The 18,435-nt window shown below is 39.0% G+C and overlaps 1 protein-coding gene across 2 annotated transcripts in view; it reads right to left on the reverse strand.

The window, feature by feature from the left end:
* Nucleotides 1–7,804, reverse strand: part of LOC119782052 (metabotropic glutamate receptor 4-like) — a 218,321-nt gene extending 210,517 nt beyond the window's left edge. For both annotated transcript variants that reach the window (XM_038282805.1, XM_038282806.1), the window contains exon 1: nucleotides 7,481–7,804. The gene's annotated coding sequence lies outside the window, so the exon portion shown is untranslated. The remainder of the gene's footprint in view (nucleotides 1–7,480) is intronic.
* Between the last annotated feature and the right edge of the window lie 10,631 nt (nucleotides 7,805–18,435).

The raw sequence follows: 18,435 nt of genomic DNA on the forward strand, positions 1-18,435 counted from the left end.
TCGGACGGGACTGCTGTAAGTTAGGCCTATATACAATCCTACATATCAATAAAATACTATTTATAAAATTATCAAAGTAAACCAGACTTCCACCAGCCACGAGCTGCAACCAACCGGTTATTATGAAGACAACCAATTAAAATCAATAGTTGTTACATTTTGGGGGTTTTCTGAGTAGACATGCATCTTTCTCCTGCCCTAAGACCAGGTTTGTTTTGGTCATAGTGCCCAAAACAGGGATAGAAATCACCTGGACACCAGAGATAAGTTGAGATGGCATTCCTGAGTTTAGGAAGGCGCAGCAGGAATTCAGTGTGAGAACATCAGTTGAGAAAGCTCCATAACCAGGACTAGCCGAGCAGCTAAACCAAAGCGGAACTAAAACAGCAGAGGCTGGATCTCATCAGTTTATTTGTTTTGTTGTTTACATGCGAAACTTTCTGAATCAGGAATACTGACCTTAATTTTGAAAACTGGGATATCTTATCTTGCTCAAGGCCTTATCAACTTGGGGATTATGATGTGCTGCTGTTAGAGATATTTTTGCTGATCTTATATTAACAGACTGATTTTTTTTTCTCTATAATGATTTATTTAGTCTACAAGTATGGCAGTTATCAGGGCTGTATGTTTCTATGAAAAACACTTTAAAAAAACTGTGGTTAATAGAAGGTAATGCATCGTTTAACAACAGAGACAATAATTTTTTAGTATAGAGTTGAAAGGTGCCACACACAGGAAAGCCACATGTTTTTAGCTTTTCTAATAACTGATCAAACCCTGTGGTCTAGGTGTGAAGATTACTGGGAGACGTGCTAAATCAAATGGTCATCAAATCTCTTTCAACCAAGGGAGTTTTAACAAGTTGGAATTGAAAAATAGCAGGGTAGCTTCATCGCATCGCAACACAACGGGTTATTGAATTAACAGTTTGCTCATGCTGACTGCTCTATTCAGGCTAGAAATGGAAAAACTGCAGAATTTAAACCCCAACTACAAATTATCTTCTGCAAGAGTGTTGTCATGGCTTTTATCTGAAGCAAAGGTGGGCAAAAAAAAAACTGATTAAAACATAGTGGATCAGTTAGAAAACTAAACATTAAATGTTTGATCATGAATCATGATCAAACATTAATTTTGTTTTCATTTTAGTGCTTGCATTTATGGGATGTCTGATATAAGCTTCTTAAGGCAAAACCAATCACTTGTTTTTGTAATTATCTACAGTCAGGATGCCTAATTACTTTAATCGTAGTTTACACTATCAGTAATATCCGTTCATGCATAATCACTGTTTTCTAAAGCAAATGCTATTTACTACTGTTTAGTTTGGATTGGCTGACATCCAAGACACATACAGATGGCCTTTACTGCCATAGCAATAACTGTTTGAAATTATGATTCCGGAAAAACACAAGCTTTGCTATTTCCATTAAACAATCAACACTAATCAGGAAACGTGTCTAATAAACACCAGAACTGACGTAAAGGCTTCAATATACAATAGAATAACTTAACTTTAGGCAAAGGCAATAATTTAAGATGTTTTGATTTTCAAGAGGAAAATATGCATCAGCTAATGAAAAAACAACCGTCAGAGGTTGCTTCAGTTATTTGGTTGTATGTGGAAACTGTCTGGATGACAAAAATTAAGATGAAATAAGGTTTTATGAAATCAGAATGGCTTCCAGTATCTTTTAACTTATCCAGAACTAGACCAGGACTGCACATCCAGTAATATTTTTTTCAGATTATACAAATCCCAGACTAATTTTTTCTTCTTTTTTTTTAGAGATAGTAAAGGGTTAACAGATTATCACTTTTCAACTTCAAAAATATTCACTATTTTGAGTTTGTCACATAAAAACATATTCTAGGCTTTAAACTTAGTGATTAAATACTGTAAAACATAACAATAATTAAACATGTCTTCTGCTGGGCAGTTTTCAACATAAATACATGTTGGTCATAAAATTATAAATTTCTGTCATGATCATTGCGCTGATGACAGGCTGGATTACTCATTTCATTCACCTGCCTAACTCCGCCCAGTTTCTCGTTACCATTCATCTGATCCACCTGCTCCTGCTTCTATATCAGTGTTTTTCAATCTTGGTCCTCAAGGCACCCTGCTCTGCATGTTTTGGATGTTTCTGAGGTTCAGCAAACCTGATTCAGATGACTGCAGTTCAGCAAAGCCTGATAATCTGCTATCAATTGATAACAGGTGTGTGAAAGCTGGGAAACATCTAAAACATGGAACCTTGAGGACCAGGATTGAAAAACACTGTTCTATATAACCTGCCTGTTTCCAGTCATCAGGGCCCGATTATTCACAAGCCAGTGGTGGGAGGGTTTCAGTGCTACCTTAGTGCTCCTGATTACCTGTTCTGCTACTCAACTACTGAGGCCTGCCTGTTACCGTCTGATCTGTTTTAACCTGCCCCATTTCAGTCATCAGATAAGATTATTCTTGAGCCTACGATGAGATTTCTCTAGCTTACCTGTTTGTGTTCTGATAGCCTGATCCTTATCCTTTTCGTATGTGGATCTCTGAGCCTGCCTGTTCCAGTTCTGATCTGTTTACCTGACCTGTCTTCGGACTTCTTCTAGATTTTGTGTGTTGATCTGCCTGCTGACACCAACCTGGATTTCCCCTCAGTACTTCTTCAGATCTCTGATCTGCTGGCTTGGTGTCCTGTAAACTTTTTCAACACCTGCTTCGACTTCACCCTCTGGAGTATCCTGCCTTCTGCTTGGGTCTGAACTCCAAGGCTTTAGCGTCTGGAGCTCCCTGGGCAGCATTCCCCGTGTGCTGTTAGCAGCTATTCAGGTGGAATCCACCTCTTCCCCTGGGCACAGCCTGAACTTTAAGACCAAGTTAGTGACTCAGGCTTTCGTAATCATCCTCCTTCAGATTAATGTGGTCATTAACCTGAGTTTCCCCCTGCAGAGGTTCCTGCCTTAGAAATGTTTTTTTTTCTAATAAACGTCCTTTTGAGAACTGTCTGTCTGCCTTGATTACTGGATCCTTTGTTATGAGCCTTGACAATTTCAGAGTTAAAATACCTTTTGAAAAACCTGACAGTTTTACAGAAGGAAAAATAAAGATATATAATATGTAATCTTAAAGGGCTAATTGTCTAGACTGTAGATTGGTTTCCCCAACTCCTCATTCATCCAAATACTTTTCTTTTTTGTTTAAAAATTCCAATCAGTACCCAAGACAAAATCACAGACTGAATGTAGATCCTGACAGCTAACAATACACTGATATTTAGACTGTGATGGATTCTTTGAATCTCTTGGTTCTTGAAACATAAAATGGTTTTAATTATCTTTGCAAGCTTGAAAGATTATTATAAATGTATTTATTGTATGGATGTTCTACTCTCTTGACCCACTGGTATAAATTCTCCATATTAAAGCTGAAAAACTACGCATGCATTTAAAATGTAAATCAAATCTAGTTATGCTGAGAAAAGCGTCCATAAGCAAGTCATTTGATTAAAAGCAAATTGTTTTGACAACTTGTCGTGTGTTTCGTCTTTGTGAAAAAAAAGCCCCAGTGGGAAGGATGAATTATTAGTTACTTTTATTGTGCGATAAATCTTGTAAATTAACCAGAGTGCCAATGGATGTCAACTATGATTAGTGTCAATCTGCACTCTAATAAAGATGCTCTACCTGTAGGCGTGTTGCATCTCTGGCTCTCTGATGAGGTTATAAACAGCATGAATGCTTAACTCAGGAGCATTTGGACTCCATTAAAAATAAATCATATGAATCGTGTTTCTGTGTGCAAAGGCTTACACCAGTCACTGAAATGCATGAAATTAATCAAGTTTGAAATGAAACAACCTATTAAAGCATTACAGAAGGAATGGTTTGGCAATTTATAGAGTAGCATGTTGATTTTGAAAGGACGGGATCTGTTGTGGTTCTTTTCGAAATCATCACACTGTGGTCAGCACAGCAAAGTCACAGAGGCATCCCACCGACGAACAGATGGGCAGCAGGAGAGGAATGCAGAGGAGGTGATCCACAATGTGCACACACACCATGATGGTGAGTCAGTGATAAAGAACGGCAGATGAATGGATTTCTAAAACTCTTCTAACAAACTGAGAAAGCGGCTGTCTGCCTCTCCTTCCTCGTCTGTCGCTCTCATTTCCACTGCTGGAAGCCTGTGAATTTCAGTGCTGACGTATGTGTTGGCTTTCTGTGCTGTGCGAAAGGAAAAGCAACGAGATGTCGTCGGGGAGAATAATTTATTGCACCCTGTACCTATAATGTCACACTAACTTACAGCGGCATGAAAAATAAATCACAAAAGATGGAAGTAGTGACAGTAAACATATCCTGAATGATTTTTCTGGGTGTAGAGGGGACATTATCAGGTCTGGAAAGGAATACAGTACAAAGGAACTCATTTCGTGGTAAAAGTAAGTTATTTTTTCTTCCCTTTTGTAAGTCTTTTTAGTGGATTCTCTAAAGACTTTAAAAGCAGACTCTTCTTGTTATGGCCTATTAAAAAGCTTAAATAACATTATTATTGATTTAAAGATTGTTAATATTTAACATTTTCCATAGCTGTCATCAGTCCATCTTATGATCCTGTGATTGAGTTTTCCCCATATCAAACCTGGGAGGTAGCAGACACTCAAAGAGTTTATTTATGACCAATTCTGCCAACTAAAACAAAAAAGTTTAATTTAAAGCTGTTCTTTGTGTTTGGTGCATAGCTTAAGCGGGGCCAACGAAAGGTCCTTTCTGCATATCTTTAAATCATCTTTTGGGAAATCATGAGAGGCACTTGGGCCCTGTTGGTTCTCCTTTTTAAACAGTGGGTCAGAGGTGCATATAAGCCGGCTACATACAAAACCTAGATGTAATCTTTAAGGCTGTTAAGTTCTTAATTTATTCACTAAAGGTGCAAACCCAGAATTTACCATGACCTGCAAAAACATTCACAATATTTCACATTTACCACATTCTGTTATACAATAACTAGAATAATAAAAAAAATTCTAGCCTATGTGATGGACCAATACAACAGGTGCATTTTTGTGAAATGGAAGAAAAAAAATAGAAATTTCAAAATTGTTCAATAAATTACAATCTTACAGTTGTGCAGATAATTTAAAACCAGGTTTAGGTTACAGTGAATTTCCCAGAATAAAATGTGATTAAATTGCCATGTACAAATCTTACCATTGTGAGAGATGGTTGTAAGGAAGTCACAGGAAGTCATGATTAATGTTAGCACAAGCCTCTGTGGTTTCAAAGCAAACATAAAAAAGGGCTAAAGCAAAGCAATCCTGTGAGATAGACCATTTCAAAGCTGTAGAAGACCCGGAATGGGGGGGGGGGGGATAAGGAGCTAAATTTAATATTTTAGATAAAAGTATATTTATTTAATAAGATGGCCCAAACTTTTCCACCATGCAGCCCAACAACAGCAGCTACTCAAAGATGACTAACTGGCTAGGAAGCTTGTTATGCAAAAAAAAAAAAACATTTGTATGCCAAAATGGTTGTTTTTTGGCGACTTAAAAACCCTAGTGGTCCTGGTGTCTCAAATTAAATCAGTTAGTCATTGCAATCAATCTGAGAGATGGTTTGTGCAGCCATGGATTTCCAAAATAAAATATTAAAAGCTGGAGCAAAAAAACCTACATATATATATATATAGATATATCTATCTATATATACATACATACATACATACATACATACATACATACATACATACATACATACATACATACATACATACATACATACATACATACATACATACATACATACATACATACATACATACATACATACATACATACATACATACATACATACATACATACATACATACATACATACACACATACACATATATATATATATATTGTTAGAGTTGATTAAGCTGATTAATACAGGTAACATATAATTAGATACATCAAGTTCCTCAGAAATTATCCATGCATCTAATGGCTTATCCCTGGCAGGGTTGCGAGGGGTGCTGGTTCCTATCCCCAGCTGTCTACGGGCAAGAGATGGGGTACACCCTGGACAGGTCGCCAGTCCATTGCAGGGCAGAAATTAGATTATGTTAGACTAATAAAGGGATTTTTGATAAAGTATGTCTATGTACTCCATAGAACAATGACATTAAATAAATTAGAGTATGGGATCAGATTAAATGTACCCTTTCAGACCAGCTTTTGAAGCAAGTCATGGGGTGCAGCAGTGATGCAGAAGTGTGCGGTATAATGCATCCGTCCTGGGTTAGAATCCTGATGTCGGACCTTTGTTGTATCTCATCTCCCCTTTTCACTCCACGTGTGTCCTGTCTAACAACTGTTGACAGCCAACCAAGGAAAATTATCTAGAGAATTTACTTATTAAATAAAGTGCAATACTGAAGTAAAATAAGTTTTCAAAAATAATAAATATGACTGTACAAACCCAATACAGTAACAGGTTTACCCTGAGTCTTCTGTCTATGGCTCTCGAGGCACTGTTTCCAGCTTCAGTCCATGCTTTATTAATTTTCCCAAACTCTTAAATCAGCACTACTTTAAAATCCACCCATAGAAAGGTTTCCTTTAAACGTTTTCTGCACCACCACCATCACACCATTAGTAAAAGGTGTAGATCATGTATAACCTTTTTTTAGATTCTATCATATTTCATTTAGATAGATTTGTATATTAGAACGAAAGGTATGTGCTCAAACATGATGAAATCCTCTGGACAACTACACAGCGATAAATGTTTTTTTTTCTTTTAAATTGTAGCATATTGAAACAACCAGCATGTTTCACGAGCTAAGAGCTGCAGAAGTGTGGACATAAATGAACACAGCCTCTAACATATAGTGAATTGAGGCATCACCAAGCAGTATGACCAACTGGGACATTATGTCTTATTTACTAAAAAGAAAATAAACTTATTGGAAAGGCACAAAAGTAACACAGATTCCACAGCAAGTAAAGAAACTGAATTACATCAACTGACTCCTAAGATTCACATGTCTGAGGAGCAGGAGAAAAATTAAGGAGGAAGAAGCGGAGGGGGGTCTCAGAGGGGGCTCAAGCTTATGAAGGGGTTCCTTGTACAGTCAACACCCCCTTAAAACCCCCAACCCACCCACCCCAAGAAACGTCAACCATCATAAGCCTGGCTCTCAGCAAAGGTGATTCATCTGTTGAGTGTGATCAGAGGAGCCATCTCTGAGGCAACACACACAATTGAAAATATATTCACTCTGAAAGGCTTTATAAAGTTAGAATATATTGGAATACTCACAAGAAAACCCTCAGAGGACGTGTATATGTCAGCACACACATTTCACTCAATATGTTATCTTGTCAATAAGAGCACTCTCCCAAACAAGAAGCCCTCACACAACTGCGTAAACCAGTGATGCATGACTGCCATATCTCTCCTAAAATCCTTAAATGGGGAAATCTCTTACCTCTGAAAGTGGAGAAGAAAGAAGTTCTGCGGTGTGTGCTTCCTTCCTTCCAGATTTCCTCTGATCCTCTTTGCCAACCAGTGTCAGTCAGCAGCTCTTGACTCTCCCGCTGATCGTGAAACCCCAGCGCACAGATTATGATAGAACAACAAATGAAAAAGGTGGGAAGTGGGATGAGGAAGGTGAATCTTTAGCCTGCAGGGTCTCTCTCCGGACTGGATCTTTGAGCTGATCTCTTGCTCAACTCTGCCTCTGTCCAGCAGCTAGAGGTGCTGAATGAGACTCCAGGCTTTGACTGCGGTGGTTTCCTACTTTTTTTTTTTCTCTCTCCAGCTTCTTCTGTTAGACTGCACAGATCTTCCCTCCCTCCGCGCAACAGTGGCGCTACTTCCTCACCAATTACACACTTTGTACGACGCGGACACTAATGCAGATGTTCAGTAAAACTGACAAAAATCTGAACGTCGCTGATTGAGCGTCGTTCAAATCAATTGGATTTTAAAGCCCGATCAATAGATGGAGGTCTAATAATTTTTCAGCTTGCTCTCACACACAATAAAAGGAGGGAGTCGGCTGACTGTAAACTTGTTTTACACAAAATACAAACCGTTTTTGGTCATAAAGCAATAAAGAGTGATCTGACAGAAGGCACACCTTCCCGAGAGTGTAGTTGATGTGATTCAGGTATAAAAGTAATTTTTCTGTTTTGTGAATCTGCGCCACTCCTTCTTAACTAGATGCAAATGATAAGCACTGCAGATGCATTTCTGCGCATTTTGGGTTTTTGCACATATGCGCTGTTTAAAGAAAACAAAGCAGTTACGAATAATTTCCTCTTTATAGCCGAAATATCTTTTCCATCAATCGTGCAGAGAGGAGCTTCTCCTCAAGTTCGAGTTGAGGTTTCTAGATGCAGACTAGAAGTAGTGAATGTTACTCTCAAGGCGCCGACTAGCGCTTTTTGACTTATAGGTAAAGTTAGAAAGATGTTCCCAGATTCTGCATTTTTGTGCCAATCAAAAAGCATCGCCCTTCAGCTAGAAGAATTGAATTGTGCTCCATGCAGAGCTTGATCCTCTCTGGGGGTCTGTGAATTGCAGAAACGAAAAAATAAATTCAATAGCTACAACAAGGACATGTGTAGTGTGTGAAATAAGAAAATACAAGAATCCTCTTTCATAAGGGATTAGATGGCAGATCCTTATGAAAAACAACACCATGGTTGTTTTTTGTACTTTTTTTTTTTTTTTTTTTTTTTAAGATCAATTTAATCCCCTCTAAATTATGTGACTGACTAACCAGCATTTTTTTCCAAGACTGCAAAGACTATAACTTCTGTTTTGTTTGCATTCTGCCAGGATTTGGTTTAGGATAGTAGACCCAAAAGCAGAGGCAGGCAGGCAGAGGTGAATTTTTAGTTGATTTAATGAAGAGTACTGAAACAAAGTCCAAAACCACAGGCAACAGGAATCCAGAAATCCAAATGAAAACAAAGTCCAAAAACAAACGAGAAACCAGGAGTCCAAAAATTCTAAGATAAAAAAAAAAATTAAAACACAAGTCAAACGTTACCAAAAACCTAGGAGTCATCAGGGGAAGAACTGTAACCTGGAGGATGGCTCAGAGAGATGAGTAGGAGGAAGACTAATGAGGTTAGATGAGGACCCAGCAAAGAAGAACAGAGCAGAGAGAATATTTGCAGAAGACTGAAACAAAGAGAGGGTTAATGATTAGGAGCAGGTGTGAGCAGAGCAGAAACAAGAAAGGAGCAAGAGAAAAAAGAAGAACTCAAGAGGGCAGCAGAGGGCAACAGATAAAAACCTGGGAACTGAAAATAACCAGAAAAAAACAAAATAAGAATTAAACCAATAAGACTATAAAACATGGAATAAAGCAAAACTGAACACTCAAAAGAAAAACATAACAGTGCCAAGACTGAAACATTAACTAAGAATAAACAGGAGAAAACAGCAAAATAAAAATAAAACCACTAGAAAACGAAAAGTAAATCAAAACTGAGCACTAAAAAGAAAATATAACAGAACCAAGACTGAGACAGTAACTGAGAAAAACCCAAGGAACACAATAAAATAAGAATTAAACCATAAAAACCTATAAAACAAAGAGCAAAGCAAAACTGAATATCAAAAGAAAAACATAACAGAAACAGAAACCTAACACATTCAGAAGCAGAAAGTTAAGTCATCCAGGTTTTTATGTCTTCAAGATCTGCTGTAGTCTATGTAATGGGTCAGCTGTATTTATAGACAGCTGAGTATCATCAGCATAGCAGTGGAATTTAATCCCATGCTGTCTAACAATTCTACCGATTGGGAGCGTATATATTATAAAGAAAATTGGCCCCAGCACTGACCCCTGTGGTACTCCACGTAACCCTGGAGCTTGAGGAAGATTTTTCAATAACATAAACAAATGGAAATCTGTCAGATAAATAAGAATTAAACCAGCTTAGCACTGTTTGTCAAGATTGGGTTTGGATGACCCAAATGCAGAAGCCGAGAGGCTGAGGAGATTTCTAGGAGTTTTAATGGGGCAAAAAGAGTAACAAAGGCAGGAATCCAAAAATCCAACTACCGTAATAATGAAAGCAAACCAGAACTAAGGAGCCAGGGAGAGACGAGGTAGGTGGACAACAGCTTGGGAGGACAGCAAAGACAAGGAACCAACAAAGAGTGAGAGCAGAGGGAGGGCATATATAGCTGACAGAGACAAAGGGAGGGCTAACGAGCTGACAAGGAGCAGGTGTGGGAGGAGACAATGAGGGAGCCAAGGGGAAAGGAACACACACACACACACACACACACAAGAGGGCAACAGAGGACAACAGAAAAACATGAGAACTAACATAAATCTAGAAATTACAACAAAACTGGAATTAAACCAATAAAACTAGAAAACAAGGAGCAAAGTAAAGAACAACAGGACCAAGACCATGACACTGCTCCCTTAATTACCACAAAATATTCAAATCCTTTTATATGATCAGCTGTATTAAACGACGCACTGAGATCTAAAAGGACAAGTACTGTACAGATACAAGTTAATTATCTGAGGCCATGAGAATATCATTTCAAACTTTCACCAGGGCTGTTTCTGTCATGAGACAGGACAGATGGACCAAGTATTCAAGGTGAGACAGCCAGTAGGAAAATTCAAAGCAGTTATTAAAATAAAAACAGACAGAACAGAACTGAAGCAGTCTGCTGAGGATCTGGAGGAGGGGGGCGGGGTACCCAATCCATGACACTCTGGTTTAGGGAGAAACACAGGTAAGTTACCACAATCATCTGAACAGAAGATGATTATTAGAGTGAGTCAATACCCGGGTAAACAGCTCAGTCCATCCTCTCAATCTTAGGCAGGATAAGCCAACTGCCAACAATGCGGCACTGAGCCATCCAGAGCGTCCCCAATGCAGCAACCCCAGTGCGCAAGCAGGACTCTGATCCAGGACAGGGATTCAGATCAGACTGGAGTAGTTCTGGAATCTAGTAGTCCGTAGTCTGGTCAGGGGTTCCTATCCGCATAGGACAGATCTGGGTTTCAGGAATCTATCAGAGCTTGAAGGCAGGTTCAGAGTCCTGTGCGTCGAGCAACCAGCTCACACAGAAACAAATGCACCTGGGAGGACAGGTTCAGAGTCCCGTGCATCTAGCATCCAGCTCAGACAAAAACGCACGTGCACAGAAAGGCAGAATCCAGCAGGAGTCCAACCAAGGGTCAGGTGAACAGATCAGAAGGGACAGACAGGGCCAGTGGGTGAGAGGGAACGGAATCAGGAAAACAGAATGACTAGGGAAATGCTGAAAATCTCTCACCACTGGTTAGGAAAATAACTCGCCTTAAGACAAGGGCTCGAGAATAACCTTGTAAATAAATCTAACCAGCCAAACCGATAGAAAGGACACAAACAGAAATCAAACAGAAAAAACAGCAAGCAAAAAATGATCTGGCCTCGATAGCTGGGCTGGACCAAATACACTATATTGCCAAAAGTATTTGCTCACCTGCCTTGACTCACATATGAGCTTAAGTGACATCCCGTTCCTAATCCATAGGGTTCAATATGACGTCGGTCCACCCTTTGCAGCTAGAACAGCTTCAACTCTTCTGGGAAGGCTGTCCACAAGGTTTAGGAGTGTGTTTATGGGAATTTTTGACCATTCTTCCAGAAGCGCATTTGTGAGGTCGCACACTGATGTTGGACGAGAAGGCCTGGCTCTCAGTCTCCGCTCTAATTCATCCCAAAGGTGTTCTATCGGGTTGAGGTCAGGACTCTGTGCAGGCCAGTCAAGTTCATCCACACCAGACTCTGTCATCCATGTCTTTATGGACCTTGCTTTGTGCACTGGTGCACAGTCATGTTGGAAGAGGAAGGGGCCAGCTCCAAACTGTTCCCACAAAGTTGGGAGCATGGAATTGTCCAAAATGTCTTGGTATGCTGAAGCATTCAGAGTTCCTTTCACTGGAACTAAGGGGCCAAGCCCAGCTCCTGAAAAACAACCTCACACCATAATCCCCCCTCCACCAAACTTTACACTTGGCACAATGCAGTCAGACAAGTACCGTTCTCCTGGCAACCGCCAAACCCAGACCCGTCCATCAGATTGCCAGATGGAGAAGCGCGATTCGTCACTCCAGAGAACGCGTCTCCACTGCTCTAGAGTCCAGTGGCGGCGTGCTTTACACCACCGCATCCGACGCTTTGCATTGCACTTGGTGATGTATGGCTTGGATGCAGCTGCTCGACCATGGAAACCCATTCCATGAAGCTCTCTGCGCACTGTTCTTGAGCTAATCTGAAGGCCACATGAAGTTTGGAGGTCTGTAGTGATTGACTCTGCAGAAAGTTGGCGACCTCTTCGCACTATGCGCGTCAGCATCCGCTGACCCCGCTCCGTCAGTTTACGTGGCCTACCTCTTCGTGGCTGAGTTGCTGTCGTTCCCAAACACTTCCATTTTCTTATAATACAGCTGACAGTTGACTGTGGAATATTTAGGAGCGAGGAAATTTCACGACTGGATTTGTTGCACAGGTGGCATCCTATCACAGTTCCACGCTGGAATTCACTGAGCTCCTGAGAGCGACCCATTCTTTCACAAATGTTTGTAAAAACAGTCTGCATGCCTAGGTGCTTGAATTTATACACCTGTGGCCATGGAAGTGATTGGAACACCTGATTCCAATAATTTGGATGGGTGAGCAAATACTTTTGGCAATATAGTGTATATGGCAGAACCTCCAGGTGCGATCAGATGCTTAAAAACTGGGCAGAACTATGCAAGTGACTGAATTGAGCAATTAAAGCCAGCTATCAGAGCAGATCATGACAGTTTCAGTGCTATGATGAGCTCTAACACCTGACTGAAACTCTTCAAATTGTTCATTATAGTGTATGTGGTCACACACCTGTTTAGCAAACATTTTCTGTGGTATATAACTGACCGAATCATCTGGAAAAATAATACTTCTAAATAAGTTTAAGGATTTTAACAAAGCTTAAAATAACAGAATCATCACTTATTCCATGTTGCAGTCCTGTCAAAATAACAGCACACACAGACTACATTGGTCATACTACAACTCTTAATTTGTGAAAATATACTGAAGTGCAATAAATAAATAACTCATGATTGACCAATAACATAACTCTTTCACACTGTAGTGCCACCAAAATGAAAGTGCAAGTTAACCATTTCCTCTTGATTGTACACATTTCTCTTTGAGACAATATGCAAATATTACATTTTTGGAGATTTCTATTCAATAAATAACTAACAAAATTACAAATTATTACTGTATTACACATTGCAGTGTCACCCAAATCACAGTGCAAATACACCATCTTCTCTTGATTATGCTACAAATCTAACTTAGGTAAAATATGTTGAAATAATATTTGGTAGTACTGGAACATGGCAGGAGGTCTTCCACATCAATGGAACAGTAAAAAACAAAATTACACTAGTAAGATTTATAGTGGCCGTTCTGATATTTATCAGCTTGACTGAAAATGTATTTATGATATCTAAAAAACATTTTTTCATAGTTAAAACAATACAACTACTGGCCAGTAATATTAGGAAAATAGATCTGAAACTGATTTATAGACATCCAGAATGTTTATTCTAAATGTGGAGGATATTATTTTGTTTCAATTGGTCATTTGGACAAAGAAAAAATTGTTTGTTTTTTTTCAGATAACAGGAATACATATTCAGTAAAACTAGCAAATATGAAAATGGCTTGGTGTTGTTACCTTGAAAATATTACGGGACTATTTCTTTAATGGTAGGAGATCAATGTATTTATTTAGGTGAAGTCTTCTGGCAGCAGGTCACGATGAAAAATTAAAACATTGTTCTAATATATAGGACCTGTGGTTCCTTTCATGCGTCCCTCCACATGTTGATTCAGTCTTCTTTTACACAGTAAAGTATCTGTTTGCAGTCATGCTTCGGATGTTATCGTCCCAATAAATGACCGTTATAAGCGGCTATCAGGCCCATAGAATAGCTTCAGATTGTGCCTGTAGGCTCATTAAAGGGATAGTTTGGTATTTTTGACATGAATCTGTATGGCATCCCCATCACCAGTGTCATGCAATCACACTGACTTACCCCTGGCAGCGTCCTGTGAGCAGAGTTCTCGTCCAGTTTTGGTCAAGCCAAAAGTAGTCCGGCAGGTTTGCTAGACCCAGCGAAATAAAACGTTTCTCTTCCCAAAACATTATGTGTTCAAAAGAGTGATATTTTTGCATCCCAAAAACGTTGTAGTGGAAAAAGTCACACGTCGTTATCACTTGGTCCTATTTTCTCTCTGTTCGTATCAGTGCGCGCCGTCATTCAGACAGCTAGGGCCTACTAACCTGACAACAGCCAGATGCATGTCTCCCTCCGCCCAGCTAGGAGCTGGGCTAGGAGCTGGGCTAGGAGCTGGGCTAGGAGCTGGGCGGAGGGGGACATGCATCTGGCTGTTGTCAGGTTAGTAGGCCCTAGCTGTCTGAATGACGGCGCGCACTGATACGAACAGAGAGAAAATAGGACCAAGTGATAACGACGTGTGACTTTTTCCACTACAACGTTTTTGGGATGCAAAAATATCACTCTTTTGAACACATAATGTTTTGGGAAGAGAAACGTTTTATTTCGCTGGGTCTAGAAAACCTGCCGGACTACTTTTGGCTTGACCAAAACTGGACGAGAACTCTGCTCACAGGACGCTGCCAGGGGTAAGTCAGTGTGATTGCATGACACTGGTGATGGGGATGCCATATAGATTCATGTCAAAAATACCGAACTATCCCTTTAAATTATCGTCGAGTGAATCCTAACCCTAAATTAATTCCTTTTCACCGTGCAAGTAATGAATCTATTTTTTTGTCATTTGAAAGTAATTTCTGTAGTTGTTCATGTACTGTAAATATACCTAAATAAAAATAAAATGATCTGCATCCCGCTCACATTAAACAAACCAAAAACCAGTACTCTCATATCCTGACACTGAGTGGTGTAATCCTCCCCCTATAAGTTTTCAATTCTCTGTGTAAGTGCCGATCATTCTTTAATGAGATCCTCGTCAAACGGACATGCAATGTTTTTTTTTTTTAAACCTAATGTGTCTAACAGACCTAGTAAATGATATAGATATATTTTTATGCACAAAACTACGACAAAAATCTGACAACATCAGGAAATAAAACAAGCTGATTGGTTCTCGGAGTTTAGCAAAGAAAACCTACTACCGACCAGGTTAGCTCTGGGGAGAATGTTACTATGGTGACTGAAACAGAGGTTGAATAAACTCTCTTTGTGAACCGGAATAGTCAGAGCTTCCCTGTTTTCAGGTTTAGACAACTTAGAGTTTTCTGTAAAACTACTTCATGAAATGGAGCCCTGGACTCTGGGGCTGACACCATCTGGTGTCTTTTTTACATTTTAATTGTACCATGATTAAGATCCCTCCCCCCAATTACATTTTACCATATTTTCCCAAATTAGGAATTGTAGTATGAACAATGTAGGTTATGTGTGCTGTTATTTTGAAGCTAGTGCAGCAAGTCCTAAAGTAACCATTCCATTACTTTAGGTTTATTTATAATTCTTAAAATTATTTAGAAGTATTATGATTTAATTCAAAAACATCTGAAAAAGATAAGATCATATGACATTATTTTGATTACACTACACATGTTCTTAGTGTAGCTATTGGATTTATGTTTCACAGTTTGTTTTTTCAGTGTTGCAGTTTGCAGAAGGGTCTCTGCACCGTCACAGAGAAAAGGGTCTGAATAGAGCACAATGCAATTCCCCATAGTGCAAAGGACTGTCTTTTTTTGTAATCCACTGTGCTATGATTGCACTGAGGTGCTGGTTTTGTAGAAAGGATGTTCCGCTGGTGAGTTATTGGTACAGAAATGCCAAATCAGGGAATATCTTTCTAAGTTTACTTAAGTTGCATCCTGAGCTTCACTTCCTTGAACAATTGGGTCATTTTTTAATTGTGAAACAGAACCTTCAAGGTGCTGCACTCTCGTTTATGTACTGCACGACTGTCAGTAATTATCCAGGATTCTCCCACGGGTAATTTCCATTTGTTCACTGGAATCGCTTTTCTTTATATGTTTATCATTACTGCGCTGATTGCACTTATTGATTCATCAGTCTAATCAGTTGCACCAGTTGCTCTGCCAGTAATGAACTGAGTAGAACCAGCTGCCTCCATCTGAAGCAGCACTTTAAAGTGAGCCCTCTGATGTGGCCCTCAGGCCATTCCCAACAACAAGCACAGCACCAGAACGTCCCAAGCTGGACACAGTTATGGAAAGAGTTTTATAGAATTTTGGCTATGAAATATTTAACTTTAAAATTATAATTGAATTTCATTTTATATTAATTTCATTCATCCTTCTTTAAATAATATGTATGATTTTTGATATCTAAGACTTTGCATACTTGACAATGACTAGACTTTTTTTTAAGAATATTTGAATGCTTACAGTTTCAGTTAATCTGAGTTTATATTTGTACCCCAATTCGCAAACATAACTTTCTCAAAGGACATTTTACAAGTTAAACATAAGCAGGTAGAATTCAGAAATTAATGGCACTAAATATTTTTATTCTACAAAGCAATGACATCTAGCTTATGTTTTCTTACAGTCTTTACACATATCTTGAAAAGATTTGGAGAGCAAACAAACAAAATGTTTTCAGGGATTTTTGGGGATTAATCTGTTAAACAATGAAGATCCTATACTCTACAACTGCTCATGATCATGAATTGGTTTGAATATTGACTCTGGTGTTTTCAATATTTGCAGCCATATCATGTAGGATTCTATGCTAAAATACTTTGTGAATCCCAAACGAAGTTTAGACATTGCAGTTGCAATCATTGCAGTTTTTCAATCATTTGTTGTAGGTTTTGATAGCCGTTGGCAGGATCTTCTATATCAGTCTGTCTTGCATCGGATCTGAAGAAGCCTCTCGCTGAAGACACACTGTTGTTGTTTAACAATTGTCTGAAGAGGATGTTCTTCCTTGTGAAATCATCTCCAGAGGTTCTAGAGGAGTTCTTAGAACAGAGTTGACCTTCTTCAATAGCTTGTTTAACTTTTAGTTTAAATGGTCTATTAAAAATATTGAGTGAGTTGAGTTCTTCTGGGATTCTGTATGGTTCTGTTTTGATAATATGGAAAGGGGTGAATATTTTTTGAAATAAAAAAAAACTGCATGATGAGATTTTGTAGTGCATCATTCTTACTGTTTGTGATAAAAGAAGAGACCCGGGAGGAGGTGAGTACCTCCATACAGAGTCTGAGGTTAGCAGGGGGTGAATAGCACTTTGACAATGTTTGCCTTTGTTTTCTTTCAGATGTAGGGTTTAAGGAATAGAAAACATTAAAATGTTATTGGAGCTTGGGCTGGTGAGCAAAGGTAGACCTGAATACCATACATGAAAGCAAAACAATCCAGCATGTGACTTACAGGATCTGCTCCTCTACAAGCTCCTGCTTATTGGTCTTGATGAGCTGCAACTGCAGGAGGATGCCTGTCACTCACACTGTGCAAAGGAAGAAGACAAAAGAAAAGCCAAAAAGACAGCAACCATGATACAGCTCTGTGGATATGACAGATGAGGGATCATAGTCTTGGTGGGTAAATGTGTCTGCCTTCCACCAACCCAGAACCATTAGAGCCTTCCCAAGAGACTGGTGTACCCTGAGAACCAGTGAGGGCAGTCTTTGTCATCTTTCATCTTAAAAAACATTGCCAGAATAAACGATTTACTGTCAAAAGACAAAACAGAAAAACTGGTGCATGACTTTATTTCCAGTAGCTTGGATTACTGCAACATTTTCTTTACTGGTCCCTGAAAAAATCAATCCAGCAACTGCAGCTCATCCAAAATGCTGCTTAGGAGTTGAGACCAACCCCAGAGAAATTGATCATAATACACCATTTCTTAAATCACTTCACGGTCATCCTGTTTGACAAACTACAGCGGTTAAAATTCTTCTATTGGTCTGAAGCACCATTCTTGCTCTGAAGTAACATTTTGGATATGCTTGACATGAATAAACTTTATTAACACCTGCCTACTAAGCAGGGTGAGGCAGCATTAAGACTGTGCCACTCAGGTCTGGAAAGAAAAAACTATGCAAACTTTAGATGTGCAAACTTTAAAACAGTTATTTTATTCCTTTGATATTTCATTTTAATATATTTTCTTATATCATGCAGGGCTGCTATGCAGATGCCTCGTCTTCCTTCTGTTTTCCCACTGGTTTCCTGCAGAACACTCTGGAGCTCCTTAAATATAAATAGTAGTATATAATTACACTTGCCTTGCCTATAAATGTGTTTCCTATATTTCCCTGAAACAACTCCTTAAGACCTGCTAAACAGTTTCTCTGCACATAAAAAAACAT

Source organism: Cyprinodon tularosa, unplaced genomic scaffold (genome assembly GCF_016077235.1).
Source record: "Cyprinodon tularosa strain WSP-4 unplaced genomic scaffold, ASM1607723v1 ctg187, whole genome shotgun sequence".
Taxonomy (NCBI): Eukaryota; Metazoa; Chordata; class Actinopteri; order Cyprinodontiformes; family Cyprinodontidae; genus Cyprinodon; species Cyprinodon tularosa.